Below are 13,306 nucleotides of genomic sequence, written 5' to 3' on the forward strand. Positions count from 1 at the left end.
TGTGTTTAACAAAATGGATTCATGTATGGATTGTGGTAAGAGCTGTAAAAGCCCCTAATGATTTTTTAAAGATAAGAATCAGTAAAAAATGTGTAGTTTTCATTTTATATCATAATGGATGGTAAAGTGACTTAAAATGTAACGTGCACTAAAAAATGATTATGTTTAACCCAAATTTCAATTTATTGAGAAATCTTGTGTTTTTGCTCGTTAAATCTGGCTGCTCGACATATGCTGGGATTTGGTATTGCACCCCTCTCACACTTCAGATGAGCTCTTTAAAAGTTTGACTGGCCCAGTGGATCCTATGGTCACGTGCTTACTGCAATAGTCCTTTGAGGCCGGAGTGGAAGGGATCCACCCATCAGTAAGCGGCCCCTGGTGGGCCTCTGCATACTGAGGCTGGCAGAGCTCTCCAGAGAGAGAAGATGAGCTCATCTCCAGTGTGTGAATCAGTTCAAACAGGATGATGACGCCATGTCTCCCAGAATGCTCGGTTCCCATCTGACCTGGTTTCAAACTCCAGAGCTGCTTGCTGTAGCGCTCAGAGAATAGTTTTAAATAAGTCTGTAGAAAAACATTAACATCCATTACCTCCAGAGCAATTTGGGTGTTATGAAAATGTCTCCTGATAGCATGCCATTTTGCTAGAGGCACTTGAAAAACAGCAGCAAAAGTAAGCGAGAGGCACCGGGAAGACTTTGACCTTGACTTAGGAAGCACCCTTAAGGGCCATTTCTTTGTCTGGTTTCCCTACTCGCCAATGCCTGAACTAACCTGCTGCAATGAATAGCCATTGTTCTTTAATTGTCATAGGGATTTCATGGATTAGCCTCAACAATGCAGTGATTTCTTTATACTTAGAACAAAGATGTGTTTATAACAATGTAAAACTCAGAACAATGAGAGGAGACACAATAGAAAACAAAGCAGTGTACCAAAACTCATAGCGGCTCCCCAGGTACAGCATTTGCACACTGGTGATGCAGCGGATAAACCCTCAGCTGTTAACCAAACCGTGGCTGTTCTAACCCACCAGATGGTCTGCTCAAGAGAGCCCTCTCTGTCGGTAGAGAGTACAGCCTCAGACACGTTCTGTTCTGTCACATAGGGTCGCTATGATCAGCACTAGCTCCATGGCTACGGGCTAGGGTTGACTTGGACATTCCATTGCAGAAGAACATTGGGGTGATTCATTTTTCAGTGTGGCTTTTTATCAATCAGATGGCTTCTACAGGTAACTTACATACAAACAACAGATGGAACTTTGTAACTAAGAAAACCAAACTCACTGCCACTCAGTCCATACCCACTCAAGCAACCCTGTAGGTTAGAGTAGAATTGCCCCTGTGAGGTTTCCAACCCTCTAGATCTTTACAGGAGTCGAGAGCTGCAGTTTTCTCCTATGGAGTGACTGGTGGGTTTGAATCACTGACCTTGTGATTAGCAGCTCCAGGTGTAATCCATTACACCACCAGAACTCCTTTGAAGGAACCTTACTCTATTTTAATTTCAATATAGGGAAATGCTATCATACACATTCACATAAAGTTGGGTTTGTGTAGTTTTTATGTGATATGATAATGGGTGGAGAAGTGACTTCAACTGTGACTGATGATTCATTTTCTTTTATTCTTCAGTATTGAGTGTCCTTGGATCCATTATTTAGTCTCTTCATATATCAGTTTCCTCAATTATAAAATGAAACTATTAATCACTGTTGTGAAAAAGATAATCCACAAGAAATATTCGGGACAGTGTTTGGCAGATGGGAACTATTTTAAGAACCCTAATCCAATGCCATCAAGTCCATTCCGGCTCACAGAAACCTATAGAGCAGTGGTTCTCAACCGGTGGGTCGTGACCCCTTTGGGGGTTGAACGACCCTTTCACAGGGTGGCCCGGTTCATCACAGTAGCACAATTAGAGCATAGAGGGTTTCTGAGACAAAGATCCTTATCATTCTTCCACAAAGGGGCTGGTGGATTTGAACCACTGACCTCATAGCTAGCAGTCCAGCATCTATACTTCCCTTTCTACTATTAGTAGTAGTATTGTTTTCTGTGTGGCTTACACTGTTACAAGTCCACAGTACTGTCATAAAAATAAAAGTGTCAATATTACTATCGAGAAAGCATAAATGCTTTTATCTACAAATGCATAAAATATCGAATTGTAGCCAGCTTTGTATCTATTTTTAAAAGACCCAACATGTTGGGTGTGAGATAAGGATTGTCAGAGACAATCCTGGCAAAGGGCATTATAGAGGTCTAAATAAAGGCATGTACATATGTGAATATATTTATATATGATGGTGGGGAAATAGATCTATGTGCATATATTTATAGGTTTAGTATTAAGGTAGCAGATGGACATTGGGTCTCTACTCACGTACTTCCTCAATGCTAGAACACTTTGTTCTATTAATCTGGCATTCTATGATGCTCACTTTCCTGGCCCAGCTATCAAAAGATATAGTGTCTGGGGTCTTAAAGACTTGAGAGTAAACAAGCGGCCATCTAGTTGAGAGGCAACAAAGTCCACATGGAAGAAACACACCAGCCTGTGTGATCACGAGGTGTTGATGGGATCGGGTACTAGGCATTAAAGAACAAAAAACATATCTTTGTGAATGAGAGGGAGTGCGGAGTGGAGACCCAAAGCCCATCTGTAGGCAACTGGACATCCTCTTACAGAAGGATCTCGGGGAGGAGACGAACCAGTCAAGGTAAAGTATAGCTATGATGAAACATATAACTTTCCTCTAGCTCTTTAATGTTTCCTTCCTACCACTATCAAAATCCCGATTCTACCTTGCAAATCTGGCTAGACCAGAGTATGTACACGGGTACAGATAGGAACTGGAAACACAGGGGATCCAGGAGAGATGAACCCCTCAGGACCAGTGTTGAGAGTGGCAATACTGGGAGTGTGGAGAGAAGGTTGGGTAGAAAGGGGCATCAATCATAAGGATCTATATATACTCCCTTCCTGGGGGACAGACAACAGAAAAGTGGGTGAAGGGAGATGTCGGACAGTGTAAGACATGACAAAATAATAATAATTTATAAATTATCAAGGGTTCGTGAGGGAGGAAGGTTGGAGGAAGGAAGGAGGGGAAATGAGGAGCTGATACCAAGGGCTCAAGTAGAAAGCAAATGTTTTGAGAATGATGATGGTAACAAATGTACAAATGTGCTTAACACAATGGATGGATGGATGGGTTGTGATGAGTTGTAAAAGCCCCCAATAAAATGAATTTTTTAAAAAGAATTGTCAGCTGAGCAATGGGTTTTGGAATAGAGTCTAGACCAGTGGTTCTCCACCTTCCTAATGCTGTGACCCTTTGATACAGTGTCTCATGTTGTGGTGACCCCCCCAACTAAAAAATTATTTTCGTTGCTACTGCATAACTGTAATTTTGCAACTGTTATGGATCAGGTGACCCCCCCAAATGGGTTGTAACCCACAGGTTGAGGTGGGCCTACCTACACAGAGGTGGGGCCTACCTCTTCTCTTCTATGCATTGGCTTCCTGTGGCTGCCATAAGAAAACACCACAAATGTCATGACTTATAGGGACAGGAATTTATTATCTCAGGGTACTGGAGGCTGGGAGTCCAAATTTGTGGCAGAAGCAAGATTGTCGTGATGCCAGACTTCACACTGTTGAGATGGATCACCTTTAGTAACTAAGGTGGAGAGGATGGTCCCCAAACCCACGCTGGAACTAACTCAGTCTGGTGGCTGAGGTGACCAGATCTGTGTGAATAGTATGGAGCCACAGGGAGACAGAAAATCAGGAAGGGTAGGCAAATAGCCCTCCCTTGAAATCGGTTTCCTCTGACCTATAGCCGTTCCACAGGGCACTGGACTTCCAGGGCACGAAGCAACGTGGGTTACTGAGTCAGCTCGGATCTCAAAGAAAAAGGTAAGGTGACAATGACAGAAGAAAAAGAAAAGCAATAATCAAGAGAAAGTGATCAGGTGGCCACAGGCAAAAAGTACATCAGATCCAAATGGCTCTCACTCGTTCTCGGTTGGAATTCCATCAACATCCTAAATAGTTTCCCCGTGCCAAGGGTTTCCTTGTTCTAATGTATCTTACAAACGACTTCCAGGTGACAGACTGCAATTCCTTAGGTGCAAGCAGTCCCTAATGAAAAATGCTAACAATGCTTCTTGTCCTAACAAAGCTCAGTCTCAACCCTCAAGTCGCATACAGGATGGCCCTGGCTCATGGCAACATGTATGCATACTCTGGAATCCCCTATTTTCCAGTTGTTTTTAATAGTTAACATGTATGAAGCTAGACCGGGCTTGATACTCCCATAAACAGTTCCAGCTTTAGAAACCCACAGGGGGTCACTGTGAGTCGCAATGACTTACTGGCAGTGAGAGCTTAGAGAGTAAGTTATAAAAAGCACACAGTACAGTAATAACACCCTTAGACTATACAATCATTCATATAATAAATACAAATTATGCTGATTTCCATTTAGTATGTCAATACCTTGTTTTTAATATTTCACTCTACTTCTGACCAGTGTGCCCTGCTTCATGTTGGTTTGTTTGCTTTTTCTTGTCTATGAATGATATATTTTTGAACTTTCTTTTGTGATGTGGATAAAAATGTACAAAACAAGCTGGTTTTCCATACAAAAATTCACACATGTTTCATGACATGGATTGTAATCCCCGCTTCCTTCCTATGTTTCCCATTTCCATATATAGTCCATGTTTCCTGTCATTTCTGCTTCCTGGGCTGTATCCCTGGGCAAATGTTGCTCCTTCGGTCCCACAAGGCCAAGGGATCTACATAGGGCTACCTTTCCCAGCATGCTTCACTTCATTTCCACGTGATTCCTGTGGGTTGCTGCTCTGAAGGTCGTGGTCCTCTGGCCAGGGAGGAGGGACGATGTAGCCCAAGTTAGGTCAGAGTTCTTGCCCAAAGAATGCCCCAATTTTTGAGTACCCTGAGGTACTAAAAGTGGCCTGAACAGAATCATGTGAGGAACTCTTTGGATATTCAGAATATCTGTGCACATTTCAGCTGTCTTAGGACTTGCTCATTCTCTATCCTTCCTGTGATGGATTGAATGGTGTTCCCCTAAAAGATACCTTAACTCCTGTGCCTGTGAATGAGACCTTGTCTTTGAAGATGTTATCAGTACCTATGCGGTCTTATATAGTAAGACGGGCCCTCTTCTGATCTGCATGATGGCCTTGTGATAAAGGGAGAGCAGACACAGAGAGGTCATGTGAAGACAGAGACAGAGGGGAAGTGATATAAGCCAGTGATCACCTGAGGCTACCAGAGCTGGGAGAATAGAAAGTATTCCCCACCCCACCCCCACCCTCTCCTGGAGTGTCAGGAGAGACCAGTCTTTGTAGGATACCATAGCAGAAGGGCAGCAAAAAAGAGGCAGGCCCTCAGTGAGACGGCCGGACACAGTGGCTGCAACAGTGGGCTCAGACATAGGAACAATGGTGAGGATGTTGCGGAACCAGGACGTGCTTTGTTCTGTTGCCGTTGGGTCGCTATGGGCCAGAACGGACTGGACGGCCCTGATAACAACCGCCTGCTGATGGGCGAGAGAATGCACGCCTGTTGTTTAAGCCACCCACTCAGTGGTACAAGGGACTCCCAAAAGTTTGTCACACACACACAGGCATGTTTGGTTCCTGTTGCTCACAAAACATCACCTGGTATGGAGATGGGTGCCGAAGGAGAAGGTGGGGCACAGACCGTGTAGGCATTGTTGGAGTTTGTGGGGCTGATAGGTGAGCTGAAGTGTTACAACAGACTATAGGAATGACACCCATAACCTAGGCTGAGAAAAGAGCCGTGATGCACGAGAGGGATTCAAAAAGTTCATGAGGAAATCCCATTATCTTTTAATCCCCCTTTTTTTCCATGAAATTCTGAAGCCCCCTCCTGTCTTGGCCAACCAGTTGGTGTCTGGGATGTCCAGGCCATTGAAGATGACATTCTGTGTCAATGACCTAAATAAACTTGGAAAATGGTGAACTCACCTTTTCAAATATTTCCACTGAGCCAGGCACTTAGCCTTAGACCATTCCTGGCCGCAAATGCTAGTTCATTCCTTCTTGTGGGACACACGTGGAGAAAACGCAACTTGGAGATAGCTCGTTCATTAGGAAAAGACACAACCTTATCAGGCACCAAAGACCCAGAACAAAAAATCCTATCATTATGAATGAGGGAGAGTGGAAACCCAAAGCCCATCTGTAGGCAATTGGGCATCCCCTTAGAGAAGGGTCACAAGGAAGAGAAGAGCCAGTCAGGGTGCAGTATAGCACTGTTGAAACTTATAACTTTCCTTAGTTCTTTAATGCTCTCTCCCCACCAAAACCGTGACCCCAATTCTACCTTACAAATCCGGCTAGACCAGAGCATGTACACGGGTACAGATAAGAGCTGTAAACACAGGGACTCCAGGACAGATGGACCCCTCAGGACCAATGTTGAGGGTAGCGATACCAGGAGAGGAAGGGGAAGGTTGGGGGGGAGCGGGGGGAACCGATCATAATGATCTACATATAACCTCCTCCCAGGGGGATGGACAAGAGAAAAGTGGGTGAAGGGAAACATCAGTCAGTTTAAGACATGAAAGAAAAAAAAAGATAAATTGTCAAGAGCTCATAAGGGAGGGAGACTAGGGGAGGGAAGGGGAAAATGAGAAGCTGATAGAAAGAGAAATGTTTTGAGATTGATGATGGCAACAAATGTACAAATGAGCTTGACACAATGGATGGATGGATGGATTGTGATAATTGCTGTATGAGCCCCAGAAAAAATGATTTTGAAAGAAAAGAAAAGACACAACTTAGAGGGATCTCAGTGGCGTAATCAAACCCCAGGTCATATCCTGATAGAGTGTCCATTCCACACTATGACCACGAGGAACGCCTTGCAAAAATGTTTACAGTAACACGATTGCAGAGAATTCATAGACATTCAGAATGATCTGATATTCATGACAAGAAGGTTCCCAGGAAAACTCCACTTACATCTCTCCAGTTCTTAAAAAGCATAACGTAATAACTATTTCTTCAGAGAGGTTTCCAGGCATCCAGTGGCCTCCATAGAAGCATCTTGGACTTATTGTTGTGTGGGGTTTGGTCGAGTCGTCTGACTCATCGTGGATCCAAGGCACAACAGAATAAATCCACCCAGTTCGGGACCATCCTCACAATTGTTCTTGTTTGAGCTCTTTACAGCCACTGTGTCGATCCATCTCGGTGAGGATCTTCCTCTATTTCTCCACCCCTCCACTGCACCAAGTAAGAGTCATATCACAGAATATAGACCAAGCACTTTGGACTTTGTACACTTAAGACACGAGCTGAAATGTCACAGAAAACAGCCCCCACCTCCCGCCCCAAACCCCAAACTCACTGCAATTGAGTTGATGCTGCTGACTCACAGAAACCTTATTGGACAGGGCAGAACTGTCCCTGTGAGTTTCTGAGACTACAACTCTTTATGAGACTAGAAAACCCTATCTTTCTCCTGAGGTGGTTTCAAACTACTGACCTTTCAGTTTGTAGCCCAATGTGTAAATACTATGCCAACTTAGGAGTCCAGAATTCATATCACTCACGACAGGCACCTCAGAACTGAATAGGGCTATGATTCTCTAAGAATCTTACAGATGAGGACATTTGAAGATCAAAGCACGGCCACAAATACGTTCTCTGTGATTCTTTTACTTGACACAGTATTTATATCTCCAGTGAGAGCAAACAACGTGCATTGATACAATTGCTCTACGCCTACTTCTGTTCTCTGCGGCTTCCTTCCACAACCAGGAGCCTAGCATTGTGATGTCAGAATTTTCCATGCCCTTCCCTGATGTGCAGGATGCAGCTGCCAAGCCACTGCTGAAGAACAGAAGGTAATATGTGGCAATAATCGAGAGACAGAGCTCTTGGGCTCTCTTTGCATCATCATTATGGACATCGGAGGGTGGTGCAAATGATCAAGGCATTTGGCTTCCAGTCCAAAAGCTGGAGGTTTGAGTCTGCCTCCAGGTGCCTTGGAAGAAAGGCCTGGTGATTGACTTCTGAAATCAACCACAAAAGCCTTAAGGAGCACAATTAGACTCTAGCACACATAGGGACGCCATGAGTGGGGTGGCAAAGCGGTGTTATGGATTGTAATGGGCCTAGTCATAAGGAATCCATCCAACATTCCACCTGCTCAGATTACATCCCTTAAATTATGCCCTCTTCAAAAAGTTAGATACTGGAATATATGCTGTTGATTTTTGTTTTCTTTTTAAAGTAATCGTTTTTAAAACCATGTGGTTCTGCAGTCTTTGCAGTGAATGCACTTAGCTGGACAGTGCATTTCACTTCATCTTTGATGCCAAGAAGAGAAGTCACAGGGTGGAGTGAATTTCTAAAATTATGATATGTTTTTCTCTGATGGGCTGCAATCCTCATGGTAGGCAGTTCGAAACCACTGGCACTTCCATGGGACAAGACTGGGCTTTCTACTTTCATAAACAGTTACAGTCTCAGAGCCCCTCCAGCATTGATGAGTCAGCATTGATCAATAGCAGTGAGTATAATATAGAGGTAGCATCATGATAAATGGAGAACAAATTGAAGTTGTCCAGGATTTTGCCTTGCTTGGATCCACCATCAAATGCTCCTGGAAACAGTAGTGAAGAGATCAAGTGATGCATTGCATTGGGCAAATCTCCTACACAAGCCCTCTTTAGCGTGTTGAAAACAGTTTGCTTTGAGGGTTAAGGGTGTGCCTGACCCAAGCCACAGTATTTTCCATCGCCTTCTCTGCATGTGAAAAGTTGAACATTGAATAAGGAAGACCAAAGAAGAATGTGTTTGTGGTAGTTATATTATCTGTTGTCACTTTGAGTGTTAGAGTGAAGTGGGAGAGTTTAGCCTGACAAGCACGCCACAGCTTGATGACCTCATTTGGAAGCGCTGGGGAGATAAACAGCTCACTGGAGGCGGGACACATACTGACTCTCTTGGAGACTCTCTACTGACAAGGCATGAAGTTACACTAGCGCTTTGGAGCTGGAGGAGCCATGTAAAGACCCCTGTCAGCGCTGAGATGCTTCTACCACCACTGGATCCACACGACTCTCCACTCACTGGCCTGTGATCGTCCTGCATTTGGTACCATTGCATGTGTTTCATGAGACTGAAGAGGAATGTATAGACTAGTATTGGAATTACGGACTTGATCTGGAATGGGCTGGCATGTTTTCTCAATATTCAATTGCTCCTGCGTATGCAGCTCTTTATTATATATGAGTGTCTATGAATTTGTTTCCCTAGTCTATGTGGACTACAGTGTTTGAATTGTAGTGCTGGAAAAGAATATTGAAAGTCGCATGGACTGCCAAAAGGACAAACAAATCTCTCTTGAAATAAATGCAGCCAGGATGCTTCTTAGAGACAAGGATGGCAAGACTTCATCTGACAAGCTTTGGTCATGTTGTCAGAAGAGACCAGTCCCTGGAGACGTACATCATGCTTGGTAAAGTAGAGGCAGTAAGGAGAGGAAGGCCTTCAAGGAGATGGAGGATACAGTGGCTGCAACAATAAGAATGGTGCAAGACCAGGCAGTCTGTCCTTCACTTGTGAATGGGTCGCTATGGGCTCGAGAACACCTAACAACATATCCTCTATTCCCAGGGGACTTAGGGTCCTGATGAGTGTGAGGCAGGCTTTACATGGCGGACACTCAGAATACCATTCTGCCTTTCTCTTTATATAAAGGTCCTCCAAGACGCTATACTTTTTCCTCAAAGTAGACTCAGTAGTTTTTATCTTTTCTCTTTCTTGCTATTCTGGAGGATGAATGGGAATATCGATCTCTGTTTCATTCCAATAGAAAATCCCACAATCAGATTTGATAAAGTTCTGATTTAAATTTTCTATCAGTTTGTGGAAGGTAGTATTTTCCAGTGCTCCACTCAGCTCCTCCCAGGGCACATTTACTTGTATTATTCACTTGAAAACATTGTAACTAATCTAATTTGGGAGTTATAGAATGACGGAGTCAAGTTAGGTCTTATGGGGAGAATTGTGCTCTCTCTCTTATCCTAAGACTCCACGGGTTTCTCAGTAGAGGAGTGGTTATCTGTAGCCTTTTTGTATTCAGCGATGATTTCTTCTGGAGAATGTTTTTATACCCACACCTTTTCACTCACCCACTTGCGTAGAATTTCCCTTGATAACTCTCCAGAGCATAAAGCGAATACGATGTGAAGAGTGAACACATAAAAAATGTCTACACGGAGCTAAAAGAACACTAGGGTGCTCCTCAGAAGTGAGGGTGTCCTGCTCACATTGGACACGCTATCAGGAAAGACCAATTCCTAGAAAAAGACATCCTGCTTGATCAATGAGAGGATCCGCAAAAACCAAGGGAAATGCTCAGTGAGATGATTTGAAGTAATAGCCTCAACAAGGGGCTCAAATATATCTTTAAAAAATATGAAGCTAGCCGAGGATCAGGTAAGTTTCATATTACTATACAGAAGTTGCTGTGAGCTATAGCAGAAAGCATTTATTTAAGGTGAGTCAGTGTCTACTACAGTACAAGGGTGGGGAGATGGTGTCATGGAGATGAACAGGTACCTCCTGGTCAATGAAGGTTTCTTTTTTAAATTTTTATTTTTGAAGAGTTGTTCTTGACAGAGCCCCCTTCAGGCTGCTGAGCATCTCCATCTCCCAGGTGTTTGATGGGAAGACTGCCTTCACCCTCAGGTGGTGTAAGGAAGTAGAGCAGACTCAGCTCCATTCCTCCTCCTTGAGACTTAAACTTGAGGACAAAAGTCCCAGAGCTCAGAACATTTGGGAAAGGAAAGTTGGCTGGGACATTCAGTGATGCTGCCGAGGCTGGTCAGCTCTATCCAATTGGTGTTTTCTATTGGAACATCTTAGATAAATCCCAAATAGTCTGCTGTTTTTGTTGTTGATTTCACCCAAGGGACCTTATTTATGTTTTCAATCTTTCTGTGGAATTTAGCACAATGTTTAAAGCCAAAATGGGTCTGAATAACTCTGAGGACTAAGAGTAAGTTGAATTTCACACCCTATGCATCAGAAAGCAAATCATTGGAGAGGCTGGATTATAGGAGAAGAATGTGGTATACGGTCGGAGGAAAGTTTATTGACAACTTATGATATGCTTGCTGACACAGCCTTGCTTGATGAAAGTGAGGAAGACTTGAAGCACTTGTTGATGAAAATCAAGAATTAAAGCCTTCAGTATGGATCACAACTCAATGTAAAGAAGAACATCTTCACTAATAGGTTAACGTTATGATAAATGCAGGAAAGCTTGAAGTTGTCAAGGATTTGAGCTTGCTTGGATCCACAATCGATGCCCATGGAAGCAGGGGTCAGATGATCGAGTGATACATTGCCTTGTGTACTGCACAAGACCTCTTCAGAGTTTTGGAAAGAAAAGATGTTACTTTGAGGACTTAGGTACCCCTGATTCAAGCCATGGCATTTTCCATTGACAGCCAGTGAAAAATAGGAAGATATTCAATGAGTGGGATTGACACAGGCTTGCAAAAATGGAGTCAAGCATCAGTTTTGTTCAGGGTCCCTATGAGTTGGAATCAACAGGATAGACCCTAGGAACATAGATCAGAGATTAGCATCCTGATTCTGTTTTTAGCATAGGATCAGAGAGCCATTTGATGGTTTGCTCAGATTCATTCTGAGCTCAGCCAAACACATTTGCTCTCCCAGGGAATTCAGAAGGATGGTGTTTCCTGGACTGTTTTCCTGGGGAGATTTTACTCCCGTACCCCTTAACTCATTACTGATTCATGGGCTGGTTTGGCTAAACAAGGCTGGAGGAGCAGTGAGAGGGAGGATAGCAAAATTGGCTGAAGACTCTTTGGTATCCCCACCCTTCTGGGCCTTGGCTGTCTGTCAAATCTCCACTTCTCACACACTGCCTTTGATTTCGCCTTCCTCTCTCCTCTGGCCTCCAGTCATAAGATCACTTTGTGCTCTTCAGGTCTGCATGTAAAACAGCCGCATGTCCTGTTCACGCTCTTGTCTTTGCGCTTGGTTAGGGGCTCTGCAGTTACAGGGCAGCACCAGTTAGTTCATCAAAGGTTGAGTGCTGCGATTGGAAGGTCTTCCTAGGACTGTCAGTGGTTTGCACTGCACACTGTTAACTGCTGCAGACTCGGGACGAGCCCTGTGCATAATGGAGTTAGACTTTTGTGACCCATCGGGCTTCCGTTGACTGTTTTCTGGAAGCTGATGCTCAACTTGATCATTTTAGTCTCAGGCCTCCACTGAAACCTATCCAGGATCAGAGCAACACCCAAGCCTCCACTGACAGACAGGCGAGGACTCTTATGAGGTGCATTGGCTGGTAATTGAATACATGTCTTCTGCATGGAAGGCAAGAATTTTACCACTAAACCATTGAAGCCCCCTAGTTTAGACTTATCCATGAGAAAATGGATTCTCTCAATGATTCTAGTTCAAGTGGAGCATTAGATTAGATGCTAAAGTAACTTAGCTGAGAAGAGTCATTGTCTCCATCATCTCCCTCATCATATCACTATGGACATGTTGGAACCATCACTTCTGAGAAGAGACTTCCAGTTACCATGGTAGATAGGGGTTTATTCATTATTTTTTTAATGCTTGCTGGATCTCAGGAATGCACCTGACTCCTAGCAACATTGGTGTCCACCTGGTCATTACTTGTGGCCCTGGTTACCAGGTGACTGGATAGAGCAGTGCACCTTAGGGGTTTGCCCCACTCTGTGGGAGCTGTTTGAGAGTTGGAGGCCACATTCTGAATTAGCCCATCATCAGAGCCAGGTGGACCAAGCATGTTGTTTCCCTAGTTACCCTCTCCCTTGGTTGTGTGGAAAACAAAAGACAAATAGGGGCTCTGATCACTTTTCTTCAACAATCCTTTCAGGACAATGGGGAAAGCTTATGGCAGCTAACAGCTGAAACCACCCGGGTGAGGACGATGGCCCTCCAGAAAGAGATGGCCCTGCACATTTGATGACCACTTCAAGTGGGACACGTGTCAAAGTGAAGCCATTCGGCTTTGTTAGACCCTGGACATGTCAGGTGGCTGGTTTTCTCTTGTGCTTGTTCCTAGGTGCTATCGAGTCAGCTCAGACCCAGTGAGACCTTATGCACAACAGAACAAATACTTCTCCATCCTAGGTCCTCCTCACGATTGCTCCTATGCTTGAGCCCATTGTAGCCAGTGTCAGTGCATCTCCTAGAGCATCTGCTTATCT

Source organism: Tenrec ecaudatus, chromosome 9 (genome assembly GCF_050624435.1).
Source record: "Tenrec ecaudatus isolate mTenEca1 chromosome 9, mTenEca1.hap1, whole genome shotgun sequence".
NCBI classification, from domain to species: Eukaryota; Metazoa; Chordata; class Mammalia; order Afrosoricida; family Tenrecidae; genus Tenrec; species Tenrec ecaudatus.